Source organism: Varanus komodoensis, unplaced genomic scaffold (assembly GCF_004798865.1).
Source record: "Varanus komodoensis strain SLA01 unplaced genomic scaffold, ASM479886v1 scaffold14_1, whole genome shotgun sequence".
NCBI lineage: Eukaryota > Metazoa > Chordata > Lepidosauria > Squamata > Varanidae > Varanus > Varanus komodoensis.
In genome coordinates, this window is record NW_025335438.1 from 946540 (window position 1) to 962000 (window position 15461).

Genomic DNA, 15461 nt, shown 5'->3' on the forward strand with positions numbered 1-15461 from the left:
GCCTGTGCCTTCCAAGCCACTCTATATCAGTGCTCCTCATTCTGGAGCCACTGGCCGTTCAGTTGGCTGCAATGCATGCAACAGGCTCCCCCTGCCCACACAATTTACTGGCATTTTGGCAGAATGGCTAATTTGTTGTTCTTGACTTCTTTTTTAAGCTTGCACAAGTATACATATATCGCAACCTACATACACCTCCCTCTCTGATTTCATTGGCGGTCGCTGGCTATTTTTTTTATAGCCTGTGTATTGTTTTAATGTATTGGAATACAACAATTTAAACAAGCAGGCATCACAAGACCTTGGGGTGATCCATGTAGCTGCCTTATGCCAGGACGGACTATGGTTCCTCTAGCCCAGTGCTGTCTACCCTCTGTGGCAGCAGCGCTCCAGGGTCTTAGGCAGGGATCACCCCCACTTTTTTCTTCATTTCAGGTAGAGATGCCAAGTTCTGAATATGAGAACCAGGAACCCTCCTTGAAGCGGTTAGGAGATTGAACACCTGGAGGAGGGCCTTCTCTGTGGTGGTGCCCCAACTGTAGAATGCGCTTCCCACAGAGGTTTGCCTGGTGCCGACTTCATATTCTTTTCAGCGCCAGGTAAAAACCTTTTTATTTGCTCAACATTTTAAGGTTTAAATAATTCTCAGTCGCATTTTGTTATTTTGTTATTGTATTTTTTTGACTGCTTGTTGTGTTGTTGTTGTTGTTAGTCGCGAAGTCGTGTCTGATCCATCGTGACCCCATGGACAACATTCCTCCAGACCTTCCCGTCCTCCACCATCCCCCGAAGTCCACTCAAGCTCACACCAACTGCTTCCATGACTCCATCTAGCCACCTTATTCTCTGCCATCCCCTTCTTCTTTTGCCATCTATTGTTCCCAGCATGAAACTCTTCTCCAGGGAGTCCTTCCTTCTTATTAGGTGGCCAAAGTATTTGAGTTTCATCTTCACTATCTGGCCTTCTAAAGAGCAGTCAGGGTTGATCTCCTCTAGGACTGACCAGTTTGATCACCTCACGGTCCAAGGGACTCACAGGAGTCTCCTCCAGCACCACAATTCAAAGGCCTCAATCCTTCAGCGCGCAGCCTTCCTTATGGTCCAGCTTTCACAGCCATGCATTGCAACTGGGAAAACCATAGCCTTGACTATACGCACTTTTGTTGGCAGGGTGATGTCTCTGCTTTTTAGTATGCTGTCTGGATTTGCCGTAGCTTTCCTCCCCAGGAGCAAGCATCTTTTAATTTCTTGGTTGCAGTCCCCATCTGCGGTGATCTTGGAGCCCAGGAAAATAAAATCTGTCACTACCTCCATTTCTTCCCCATCTATTTGCCAGGAAGTTAGAAGACCGGATGCCATGATCTTAGTTTTCTTAATGTTGAGTTTCAAGCCAATTTTTGCACTCTTTTCCTTCACCCGCATCAAGAGGCTCTTTAGTTCCTCTTCACTTTCTGCCATTAGAGTGGCATAATCTGCATATCTGAGGTTGTTGATATTTCTCCCAGAAATCTTAATTCCAACTGGTGATTCATCTAGCTCCACCTTTCTCATGATGTGCTCTGCATATAAGTTAAATAGGCAGGGTGACAGTATACAGCCTTGCCGAACTCCTTTCTCAATTTTGAACCAATCAGTGGTTCCGTGTCCAGTTCTCACTATTGCTTCTTGACCCGCATATAGGTTTCTCAAGAGACAAATAAGATGGTCTGGTACTCCCATCTCTTTAAGAACTTGCCACAATTTGTTGTGATCCACACAATCAAAGGCTTTAGCATAGTCAATGAAGCAGAAGTAGATGTTTTTCTAGAACTCTCTAGCTTTCTCCATGATCCAGCATATGTTGGCAATTTGATCTCTAGTTCCTCTCCCTCTTCCAAATCCTGCCTGTACTTCTGGTAGTTCTCGGTCCACATACTGCTGGAGCCTAGCCTGTAGGATTTTGAGCATCACTTTGCTAGCATGTGAAATGAGTGCAATGGTGCGGTAGTTTGAACTTTCTTTGGCATTGCCCTTCTTTGGGATGGGAATGTAAACTGACCTTTTCCAATCCTGTGGCCACTGTTGAGTTTTCCAAATTTGCTGGCATATTGAGTGTAGCACTTTTACTGCATCATCTTTTAAGATTTTGAATAGCTCAGCTGGAATACTGTCACCTCCACTAGCTTCATTGTTGCTCAGACTTCCTAAGGCCCATTTGACTTCACATTCCAGGATGTCTGGCTCGAGGTCAGTGACCACCCCATTGTGATTATCAGGGACGTTAAGCTCTTTCTTGTATAGTTCTTCTGTGTAATCTTGCCACCTCTTCTTAATCTCTTCTGCCTCTGTTAGGTCCCTGCCATTTTGGTACTTTATCATGCCCATCTTTGCATGAAACGTTTCCTTCATATCTCCAATTTTCTTGAAGAGATCTCTGGTCCTCCCTATTCTATTGTTTTCTTCTATTTCTTTGCACTGTTCATTTAAGAAGGCATTCTTATCTCTTCTAGCTATTCTCTGGAATTCTGCATTCAACTGGGTGTATCTTTCTCTTTCTCCCTTGCCTTTCGCTTCCCTTCTTTCCTCAGCTATTTGTAATGCTTCCTCAGACAGCCATTTTGCTTTCTTGCATTTCTTTTTCTTTGGGATGGTTTTAGTTGCTGCCTCTTGCACAATGTTGCGAACCTCCGTCCATAGTTCTTCGGGCACTCTGTCTACCAGATCTAATTCCTTCAATCTATTTGTCACCTCCACTGTATATTCATCAGGGATATGATTTAGGTCATACCTGAGTGGCCTAGTGCTTTTCCCTACTTTCTTCAATTTAAGCCTAAATTTTGCAACGAGAAGCTCTTGATCTGAGCCACAGTCGGCTCCTGGTCTAGTTTTTACTGACTGTATAGAGCTTCTCCATCTTTGGCTGCAGAGCACATAGTCAATCTGATTTCTGTGTTGACCGTCTGGTGATGTCCATGTGTAGAGTCGTCTCTTGGGTTGTTGGAAGAGAGTGTTTGCTATGACCATCGTATTCTCTTGACAAAATTCTACCAGCCTGTGCCCTGCTTCATTTTGTACTCCAAGGCCAAACTTGCCTGTTATTCTGTTTATCTTTTGGCTTCCTACTTTAGCATTCCAATCCCCCATGATGATAAGGACATCATTATTTGGAGTTAATTCTAGAAGGTGTTGTAGGCCTTCACAGAACTGGTCAACTTCAGCCTCTTCAGCACTAGTGGTTGGGGCATAGACTTGGACTATTGTGATGTTGAATGGTTTGCCTTGGATTCGAACTGAGATCATTCTTTCATTTTTGAGATTGTATCCCAGTGCTGCTTTCCCTACTCTTTTATTGACTATGAAGGCTACTCCATTTCTTCTGAGGGATTCTTGCCCGCAGTAGTATACCTGATGGTCATCTGAATAAAATTCACCCATTCCTGTCCATTTTAGTTCACTGATTCCTAAGATGTTGATGTTCAGTCTTGTCATCTCTTGTTTGACCACATCCAGCATGCCTTGATTCATGGATCTTACATTCCAGGTTCCTATGGAGTATAGATCTTTGCAGCATCAGACTTTCCTTTCACCACCAGATACATCTGCAACTGAGTGTCCTTTCGGCTTTGACCCAGTCACTTCATTCTTTCTGGTGCTACTAGTACTAGCCCTCCGCTCTTCCCCAGTAGCATATTGGACACCTTCCGACCTGAGGGGCTCATCTTCCGGTGTCATATCTTTTTGCCTTTTGGTACTGTCCATGGGGTTTTCATGGCAGAGATACTGGAATGGGTTGTCATTTCCTTCTCCAGTGGATCATGTTTTGTCAGAGCTCTCTGCTATGACCTGTCCGTCTTGGGTGGCCCTGCACAGCATAGCTCATAGCTTCATTGAGCTACACAAGCCCCTTTGTCACAACAAGGCAGAGATCCATGAAGGAGGCTTGTTGTGTATTTATTGCCTATTTATTGTAAGCTGTCCTGGGACAACTGGATCGTGTAGGAAGAGATAAAAATATTCCAAATAAATAAATAAACTTAGAAAGTTCTCTATCAATAAGTCCTGTCCCTTCCTTTTTGAAACCATTCCCAAAATCAGCATTCATATCTGTTGTATTCATTTATTTGGATTCTGCAAAAGACAACTCCCCAAATAACATTAAGTGGAAATTTTCTCTGTGATCAACATTGGCACAAGCCAATCTAACCTTTTCCATAGACTTGAGACTTTTGTATAGGGTGGGATAGAAATGCCCCAAATAGATAAGATAGTCTGCCACCTCCCTTAATACACCAGCACTGTGAAATTGTCACTGTATGGACATGCAGTTGCTTAAGAGAAGGGCTGAGGAAAGGACCCTACCGTTTGTTAAATAGCGCCCAGAATCACTAAGCAGCTAAGCATCAGTGCTTTTGAGCAAGGGCACGCAACAGAAGCAAGTTACCAAGATCACAGGCTAAGTGGTAGCTTCCAGAATAAGGTAGGGTTTTTTATTATTATTCCTTAGCCTCACACAGAGCAGGCTTGAAGATTAGGCATAATATTTAATCTACAAATGTTTGGGGTCGCAAAGAAGGCAAAAATAGCACACTGAACATATGAGTCAGAAAAGGGTTTTTGCTTTTCTTGCTACATTGTGTGATTAGGGACATTGTAACAGAAGCTGCTGTACTGTGTGGCATCCAGCACGATTAGCCTTACAACTTCACTATTGTCAGACTTCCACTGTTGCTATGTGAACAAAACAAGACAGAAACTCAGCAAACAAAACAGACTAATCATAAAAATGGCAACAGTTGGCAGGGTATCAGGGACAGGTGTGCTACCATTAAGAGTCATTTGTTCACTCCAAAATGGACTAAATTTCAGCTGTAGTGTCCTGCATGCTTTATATATGTCTTTGGACATGGCTATGATATTACCCATACCCCAAATTTTCAATAATCACAAGAGGATGGATTAAGACATAGGATGTTTAACATGTTGGGATTGTACTTTTCAATTGGATATGGTTTGCTTTCCCCTTTTTCATACTCTCCTGAACCATTTGCACCTACCTTTTCAAAACATAGCTGTTGACAAACATATGCAACAGCTGAAGCTCAGCATTACCCCCAAAGCCTACCAAATATTAGACACAGATATTTTGCAAATATTTCAATACTGCATTACTTTTCAGTAATAAAAGAGGATATGTTTGTCCACAGGTGCCATAGTTCCAGTACGGAAAAACCTGGACACCCGACATGCATATTTAGGGGTGTGTGCCTCAGGAATAATTCGCTTTAAAAACATATTCATTGATTTTAATTGATTGGCAGAACAACCCTATGACCACTAGATGGTATCTAGACAGCCATGGGACTTTTTCAAGATCCAGCTTTGCGGCTGGAAAAGTGCTCTGAGCTTGAAGTGCTCTTCATGCACCACCTGTCACAACCAGTGTGGAAAGAATCATATTGCTACATTTCTGAGAATGCAGAAGTGGCTTTAAAGCTGGGCTTTGGGTGGGAGCATTCTGAAGGGGGAAAGTGAGGGAACAGGCTTTGCCACAGTATGAAATAACGCGGTGGTGCTTAGGCTCCTCCGGCCCTTCTCTTAGCCCATGTTACCTGTCTTCAGTCTGAGGTAACACCAGGGGTCCCGTTGCTAGCACAACAGCAAGGGAACCTCTGCTGTTTAACTCTGACCTCAGATCAGAAATAGCAGGAAGGAAGCCTTCTGGGGGGCCTTCTCCATAGGTGGTGCTTGGAGCCTACGTGGCACCCTCTGCAGGAATCCCAAGATTGGCATAGGCTGGATGGGGATGTCCCTTGGGCACCCATGCCATACATTTGAAGCTGTGGAAAATAAGTAGGCTGAGGGACGATATTATAAGCCTGAGCCTCCCCATTGTTGTGGGGGAACCGCCTTTCCAGGGAACTAGAATGGGCACACTGGTCCCCCAGGGGGCGGTGGGGGCACCACAGCAGAGGCCATTTCAGTTGGCGTGGCTTTGCTCATGCAGGAGGAGCACCAGCTTTCTAACACCGACAGACCAGTAAGCTTGCTAGGAGGCTTCACTATATCAAACTAGAGGCTCTTCTAAACTATGCAAAAACAAGTCCATTTCTTGGTTCTTTCATAGTTTACTTCAACTGTTGACATTTACAGTATTTGTCTGCCTATCTCTTCCTATGAGCAAAAAAATTCATCTTGTATTCTAAAGAGCTTATAGCAATACTGAGAGTGGCAGATATTCAGGGAAAAGAGCTAGAGGATAAATTGATATTCTCGTTTGCTTTAGGTTTAAGCTTATTTTTTTCATTCTTTCCAACAGGTGTTGGCTATACAGTAAACTCTTGGTTAAATTTAAATGCCCTGGGAAAACTATGATTCAGTGGAACAACAGCTTGAATGACAAATGGCACACTCTAACAGATGGCAGTTGCTGAAGCAAGTGACAGCATTAATATCTTGCTCTGGGTTTGTTACATGCAGTTGTATTTACCTCTTCATTAATTATTACAGATCTAAACAAATCTGCATAAAAAAATAAGTTTCAACTGCACATTTCCGAGAAGCTGGAGCTAATTTGTAGTGAACTTAACTTAGTTGTCTGAATGCAGACAACTCATTCTTCAAATGATGTCTTTCAGGCATGGGATGATTGCTATGAGTGTATCTTTAGCATGTGAAAATAGGGAGAAACAAGAATTTTATTCAGTCCACATTTGTAAGCCAAGTAACCTGCTTAGCACCTTCTGGACTAACACATGGATTGGAATACAGTTATCCTTACATTTTTTCCTTCTCCAAATGTAGTTTTGAGCCAAGAAAGTAGCACAATAATATTAAAATGCATATTCCAGATTTAAATGCATGCAAACATGAATATTTTAAGGTACAATGTGTACAAAAATGTGTATTTTCTGAAGCATATTCAATATGATGCACAATTTTCTATAGATTTTTTCTTTTAAAACAATCACAGATTACTGCAGAAAGGAATGGAACAAATTATGACTTAATGCCTGCAAAACTGATATGACCAGAAACAGGCCAATGCTCTATGTGAAAATGACTTTTCCAAGTGATCTATGTACACAGTTGGCTCCCAATCAACATGTGGAAGCAAATTGCCATTCATAGATCTAACTCGGGATTAATTTTGTACAGTTCCAATCCATACACGATATTATAAGTGAGCAGCCGCAGGAGTGGCTCACTGCTTTCAAAATGTGATGCAAGAAACAGCCCATGAGGTCTGAGCCGATGTACATTTACTCTGTTGGCCAGACTATGTTAAACAGTAAATGGGCATTCTAGCGATAAGCAAACTAACACTGGTTTTATCCTTGGTTCCTCTGTGCCTGTCACCCTGTTTACTTCACACCAAAGGTGCCTATTTTAATGAAAAACAAACAAAAAAACCAAGCCTAGTTTGGCTACAAAGTGTTAAAGAGATGGAGGTACGATCAAGAGGGAAAAGAGGGAGACCCAACTTCAAAACCTCGGTAAACCAATCAGGAAAGGCAGCTGAGGTCTGCAGGGAACAATACAAAAAGGAAGGGGAATTTTGCTTTCAGGGGCTGCTGGGATGTGTGGTGGGAGCAGAGAACCAGGAGGGGAGAGCATGGAACTGTGCTTACATGGAATATATGCAACTGTCCCATAGTTTGAGGCAGAGAAAATAAAATGCAAGCCATGGAAAAGACACAGGGTTGCATGCCATGATGTACAAGCCTGGCCATGGTGTGCAATAAAGTACTTTTATAATATTTGGAATTATTGGTCCCACTGTGGTCCTTCCTGTGAATCATGTGTGTTCTGCATGATATATATTGATATATATCACTGATGTATATTGATACTGGGGGAGCTGTAACAGTCATGGCAGCCCTTCCTTCACCTACCCCGAGGCTGCGTCTGCTTCCCTGGCAAAGGTGTTTGAGCTACCTGGGAATCTGAACTCATGCCTAGCTATGCTGAAGAACATATTTATGCATTTTAAATGTCTGAATCAACTTTGGCCCAAATAAGACTAACAGTTAAAACTGAACTTTTAAAAACTTGAAAACAATTGGGGGAAAAAAGCAAACCTAAAACAGAGGAGCTGCAACTGGCAGTGCTCTTCTGCCTTATTGGTGTGAAGAGCTTAGAATGAGTTAAAAGAAAGCTCGATCGCATTGCCGCCACTGCTGCATGTCATGTGGTTGCTTTTCCATTCATGGCTAATAGAGTGGCATCTTTGGGAGCAAGCATGTGATCGGCTAGGGACTGATTCGTGGGACTGGTTGTCTTTTTACTATCTTATCTCTCTTCTCTACTGCTATTATCGTGGTTTGGTGTTGCTTCTAGGAAAGCAAAGTATAGCAACTAATGTCGATAAACACTTCAGTGTAGCGTATACCTTGGCTGGACTGTACAGTTGTCCTGCCTGGTTCAATCCACAAACATATCAGACTGCACCTGAGTAATTTCAATTTAGATTGTACATTACATATTTAGATCCTTAAAAACCTCCTGATAGCGAACAGAGATTTCTTCCTGTCTCTCATAATATGTGATCTTAAATGATAAAGAGATGCAAAAAACATGACAGTAAGACATTCACAAAGCATGCCAAGTAGAATGGATTGGACACTCCTAGTAGCAGAGACACTCAATATGTCTGGGGATGCTGGTGCTATCATTGTAAGAGGGTAGGAACTGCACCTGTTTCCAGTTGTGTGTTGTATTTGGGGACTGACAACACATTAGCCCTTCCAGACTTATGAAACAGTGATGCATACATATTGTGAACATTCATCTCTTGATCGATTCTCCCTTTTTTCAACCCAATTCTATTGCTAAACAAGAATTGAGTAGTCACTTGAGAATAGGTTCTACTGACTGCATGTACATACTGCTATTGATTATTTTTGTGTTTTGCCCATTTATTCTAAATGTTTCCAACCTAATAGTTTTTGAATAGTCCTTAGAATGGGCAAGTCAATAAAATATATTCTCTAGAAGATTAAATAACTGAAATTTTGTTCATTCTTTTTTAAAGTTCATTTTTGCCTAGTTTCTATTAGTCTTGGCCCAAGATATATTTAGGAATCCTCTGAAATGCTGACAAGTTGGTGCCAAAAAATTCCTCCTGTGAGAAAATGTGCATTGCTTAACAGAGAGTTCAATGAACAAAATTGCTCTACATTGTGGTCACTTGCAGTAGGGTTACATGGGAACCTCTATAAAGTCAGCTGCAAAATTCCTTTTACTTCAGTGGGACCAATAGCTTTAACAAGGCAGTATGAGAATAAGGTATGGATTTCTAAAGATGATCCAAGTATACAGGACTGAAGGCATCCTATGGACAATTAGCACTTGCCTTGATGTTATTCTTAAAGACCAAAAGGCTGGTAGTTTTTATCCAGAGCAGACCTAAACATTTTTGGTTCATTGATCAAGGAGCAAAATCCACTACCTCCAAAATGGGGACAATTCTTCAGGAGGTGAATATTTTTGTGACAAAGCCACCATTAGCAACAGGGCCAGGAGTTTCTTTCTTTTCTTCTAACTTCTTTTACATGGGCATGAGCTGGAATAAATGCTGAGATGGGATTTGAAGAACTTTGATAAACTTGTACTTTGCTGACCGGCCTGTCTCTAGGTTGTATGCAATTTTAGTGTTTTTTTGAATAGAAATAGTCCCAGTTACAAGAATGGGACTTTGGTTAGACCACCAGTGGATACAGCCCAATGCCTTTTGATTGCTAGTGTTAGGAGCCATTTATTCTGGAGTACCAACTTAGAAGGCTAAGAAAACGACAGAGATAGGTATAGATTTTCTTTTCTGGAGACACACGTTTTAGACTCCACAGACATCATTATTGAGAAATCAGTCCTTAACTTTTTCCTCCTGTGGCCCAGCAGGTCTCTGTATGTTCTAAATGTCCAATGAAGCAGTCAGATAAGAGTCAGCCCTTCCAATCAATCTGTTCCAAAAAATTGTTCAAAAAGCAACGAAACACAAGCTGACAATGCCTCCTGATGCTGGCTAACAAAAGAGTCTGTGCCCAGCTGAGCTCACTCAGAGCCGTTTGTCAGTAGGGCAGGCGAGGAAAGTCGCAACAGGTGGTGAAGAGGAGGCGTGGAAGGCAGACAATCTATGCCGGCTGGGACATTGCCTCTTGTCACTTCCAGACACGGCTTTGTCAGTGTGGAGCGGCAGCACTGACAGCAGGCCCAGGTGTCATTCATGTGATGATTTAAAAGAATATATGATAGAGGGGAAATAATGCACACACATCTTTCATACTAAGATGTTTTCTTGGTAGCCACTAATAGCAGAAAAGCATCTGAGAATGACATGCCACTCTTTTCATCCAAGATTACAGTCACAATGCCTTCAAAACAAATGAATACTTGGCATATATTTCATTTCTGGATTTCTTTAAATTGACCCCCCCCCACACACACACACACACTACAAGTATCTACTTACACTTGAGCTGCAAGCTTCAGCAAATTCAGTCCCCATCTATTTTGGGACTTATTTCCAAACTTCTGCCTCTCTATAATTGGCCCTAAAAAGTGTATGCTTTCCAGATGGTGGTACTGAAAAAATAGTATTTTCAGAATGTGGGTGCCTTTGTTATAAGCAAAATTCTTGCATATGTGTCATAGTAGGAAAATTTTAAAGCTACGATATGACATCTAATGTCTGCTGATGAATGTTAGACATAAACATATAACCACCTGGATGCAATGGTTAACTTTTAAAATTTGATTCAAGATTGTGAATTCAAGCTTAGGTAATTTCTGTGTGGGTACAAGTTGTCAAAGTTTTAATCAAAACCAAAATGAGAGATTATATGTCTTTACTGTTTACATGACACAAAAATTAAGGCAAAGGCCTGAACATAAAATCTCTTTGTTTTCTGCTGCACTAATACAGTTGTAAAAATCTCAAGTCTTTCTTAAATAGAAGCTTTAATCTGAGTGTTCTCCTGAAGTCATTGAATTTCATAAGTAGTCAGCTCACTGGTCAAAATTTGTTCATTCATAATGCTTACACTACCTTTGCAGCAAGCATGGACTTATGCATTTCAAATTCATGCTTAAGTTTGGAACTGTGGGCTTCAGAACTGATCCTCTCCCTTATATTTTCAGTCATCCCACATAGACTGTGAAAAAACTTACTTGAAGCTGTCTCATTAACTGTTTTTCTCATCACTGCTGGAAACCCAGCTCCAAGAAGGACTCTGCAGGTCCAATTGTATGCTTTTTAAAATATGTGCACATTTTGAGTGCATACTTGCTAATATGTGAATATTAAAAATTACCAATGAATAAAGCAGGTTTTGTGTGCATTTTTTTTCAAATATGTTGTATTTCTGTGTGCATATTGAACTGTCCACATTTTTGGTGTCCTATTTTCCCCCTGCAAACTGTGAGCCTAACAAATTTCTTACCCATCGGTATGTATAGTACGGATTATTTATACAAGAACTGACTGAGAACTAAGAATTTTATTACTTAGCATGCCCTTGCCAAATTATGCCTTCAAGCTTATTTAAATTTACTTTCCAGGCACTCACTTCAGGGAACCAATGAGCTTCCACTTCGGGGTACTCAATGATGCAAGCATTTTAGAGGTAGGACCAAGGTGATTTTTTTTACAGCCCATTCAGGTAGCCCTTTTCTTTTGGCCCCATCATTTTTTTAAAAAGCAAAGTTCAAGCTTCCTTTTCCAAAGCAAGTTTTCTGCCCTCCTGGTTATCAGAAATCAAGGCTGAAAGAGACTGGAGCTAAGCCAGTTGTAACAGTTGAAACTGCATTTGGACTGTATGAAAAAGCCTTGCTAGTTTTCTATTATTTTACAATCCACTTGCATATCATAAATGTTAGAACTCATTTCTGAAACACCATGATACAATTTTTATATGCTAAGGGGAGAAAATAAGGAACTGTTTCACTTCTTCATATAATTCGTTTGATGTCATAGTGGATGACCTGAAGGGCAACCTACATTTGCCAAAAAGCCACATCCCAAAGTGGACTTTCTGGGACAACTGATGCTCTCTCTCCACCACAATGCTACTTACAATGATCATATTGTGATGCCCAGCCCCAGCCCCACAGAGGGCAGGGTGTGGGAGGCCTCAGAATATAATGCCTCCAATTGAGTTTCGCCATCATGGAAAGTTGTCACAGCAACACCAATTGTGGTACGCCTACAAAGGAAGCTACACTGTGGATCCATCAACTGATGAGAAAAAGGTTCAGGTTAGAATGCCAATTAGAAGCACTGTCCTCTACTTTAGCTCTGGGCTGGAACAATGCCCAGGGAAGGAATGCTTGGACACCTGCTGAAGGCCCACATCCTACCAAGGAATCCCTGATAAGTTGCTTTGCCTTCCCAGCAATATCATCTGCTTGATCAACTAACTCTTGTTCTGACCCAGATAGTGGTGGTGGTAAGAAGGATGAGATACCACCTGATCACTGGGTCTTTGTCTTTCTCCTAGTAATAATAAGAAAGAAGATGAGGAGCAAGAGCAGCTGGTGTCATTGGTAGTGGGAAGGCAGACTCACAGATGGGAGGCTGAAGGGTCCTCAAAGTGCAGACACTTCTTTGGATTTCCTGACTTTTATTCTTTCTAAGCGATGGGGGAGAACTTTGGTTCATTTTTCAATAAGGACTTACCATAAACTATACTGAAAGAATTTGAGGTTTTAGAGAAAACAAAACAAATTTTGGAGAAAACAAAACTGCCAGATGCCTCCATCGAAGTAGAGTGCTTTGAGTGTTTAGTGTCAAATCCTTCTATATTCAGTTACATTTTTCTTTATGAGTTAGACTTGATACCTCTTTTTACTGTCAGGATCCTCCATGAACTGTTAACTACCTGGCAGGCAGGTACAATGTAGCTTTCTCTGTGCCAGGAAAAAATATTGAATTTGGCCAGTGCAAATCAGTGAGAGTTCCACTGAGTTCACAGATAAGAACTTTTGTGAGTTTCTTTATAAAGAAGAGGAAGTTGCTGGTTTTTTAAAAAATGAAAGCAATAACAACAGATTTATTGTTCCCAACTCTTCATACTGGCTTCAGCATTAGCATTTAGATCAATTAAATGACTACACAGGCAAAACCTGGATTCTTGTGTGAATGAGTATCAATGTTTTGCCTAAAGTAGAATTTGCATTCCTACTTTGGTGAAATGTAAATAATTTTTAGGGAAGCCAAAAGGGAGTTCACATGGCTGGGAAAGTTCTCACAGGCAGTAATGATTAGTGTTAGTCGATAAAGATCCACATTGTGGGTGGACAGGCATTTCCTGGTGCCACGGACTCTCCTGCATTCAAATCTCAGATACTGGCATAGCCTTGTGCAATTTGCTGTCTCTTAGCTCACTCGTCTGTAAAACAGGAACAGCAGAGGCTTCCTGGGATAGTTGTGCAAACAAATGAACAGGAACATAAGGTTCCTAAAGACTATAACCATCTTTGACCTAAGAATGGATAACAAACAGTAATAGGTATCAATATTCTACAAATAAAAATACTTACAGTGAATTCCACTCTTCTTCAGCTTAGTCATTTCCAGGTGCATAGAACTACAATTCCCAGTACCTATACCAATGCAGCCTTTAGGCATACTGGCTGGAGATGGTGGGAGTTTCTGTCCCACACATCTGGAGGACATAAAATTGGGGGCAGAGATTGGGCAGTGTTCCATTCTCAAGATCCAAATAGCTTCCTGGGACATTCCTTGGAGCAGATGATGCCAGGGGCAGGGTGCTCTCTGTAGAGGCTCACCCCTTCCCCCAAAGCACGACATCACCTGACTCCTTTCTTCATGCCAAAAAAAGTAATAACTATGCCTTTTTGCACATGCCTCCCCGCTCAGCACTAGGGTTTTTCTCTAGCATTGAGCATGGAGTAAGACATAGGGAAGGGAGCAGGACCAGTGACAGAAACTAGCACATCAGATGAGGAAACCTCATTGCCAAGTCTGGCCTATGGGGAAGAGGTTGTCCATCCCTAGTTCATGAAAACTCAAGACAGCCAACATAATGTCTTCTTAGAAGTGAATTTGTGCAGAGAATGAAGGTACATGGCAGGGTAGTATCTCAGTGATAGATTCAGGTGGACCATTGGGATATACGAAAATTTCATTCTAGTTCATTTTTAATCTGGATTTATCCAGTTAGCATCTTCTAAAGATAGCCAGGACTGATACATACATCTGTAAAAATATGCATTAACATATGCACAAACTCAAGTTGGAATTAGCCTTGAGATGGAATTTGGAGAACTTTGGAGAGGTTGAGTTTTGCTAATTTGCACATCTCTAAAACTATGCACAAAGCTATCCATCTGTACAGGCTTTATGGGCTCATGTTTTTCATGATTTTGGGTGTCACAAAAGTACAGTAAATTGTTAGTTATTTAATCAGTTTACTTATTTTTGAATTTGTATGCCACTCATGAAATCAGATGGATTCTCTAGGAGGCCTACAGTAAAATATTAAAATAAAATAAAATTACAATCTAAATATCACAATTATACCAGGCAAGCAGAACAATGATCAATTATTAATAATCACTCATCAATTACTATTTATTATCAATAATAAATAACAATTTAGGACTGTCCTTGAAAAAAAATCATCACCTGGTGTTGAAATAAAAACAAAGTTTGCAGCAGGCAAATTTCTTTGGGGAGTCTGTTCCATAGTTGAGTGGCAGCCAGTAAAAAGGCCCTTATTCTATTTACTGTCCCCTTTATCTCCTTCAGGGATGGCTCTTTCAGAAGGACCTCCTGCCCAGATCTGAATGGGCAGGTAGGTATGTATGGAAGCAGCCAGTCCTTTGGGTAGCCAGGTTCTAAGGCGTTCAGGGCTTTATATTTCAAAACAAGTCCTTTAAATTGGGCCCGGTTTATAATGGGCAACTTATACAAAACCAATGATATATGGGCCCGCACGTTAACACCTACCATTATTGTTGTATTTTAATAAAAGAAGATAAAGGAAGTGCTTGTAGCTGGCCTTGCCTGCTATACACCTTCATGGAGAAGTGGGGAAAGCGGCTGCTACTGTTATGTGCCATCAAATCATTTCAGACTTATGTTGACAAGATGAATGATTGCCCTCCCAAATGTCCTGCCCTTCACAGTACTGCTCAGCTGTGGCTTCCTTTATGGGATGCATCCATCACATAGTTGGCCTTCCCCTTCTTCTGCCTTCGACTTTCCCTAGCATAATTGTCTTCTCCGGAGAGTCTTGCCTTCTTATGTTGTGGCTGAAATATGACAGCTTCAGTTTCACCCTTTTTCTTTCCAGGGAAAGTTCTGACTTGATATGATCAAGGGGTGAATTTTGAAGTGCAAGTACTCATTGTGACAGTCTTCATACCGATGCTCTCAAAAAGAAAATCAGAAATGCAGGCAGCAGTGTTGACCCATATCAACAAAGAGTCATAGGAGCTTTCATCTCCAGCAGAAGCAAGTC

At 41.3% G+C, this 15461-nt stretch overlaps 1 protein-coding gene across 8 annotated transcripts in view; it reads right to left on the reverse strand.

Annotated features, from left to right (window-relative positions):
• CPQ (carboxypeptidase Q) overlaps positions 1 to 15461 on the reverse strand; it is a 202958-nt gene that overhangs the window by 141598 nt on the left and 45899 nt on the right. The gene's annotated exons all lie outside the window — the stretch shown is intronic.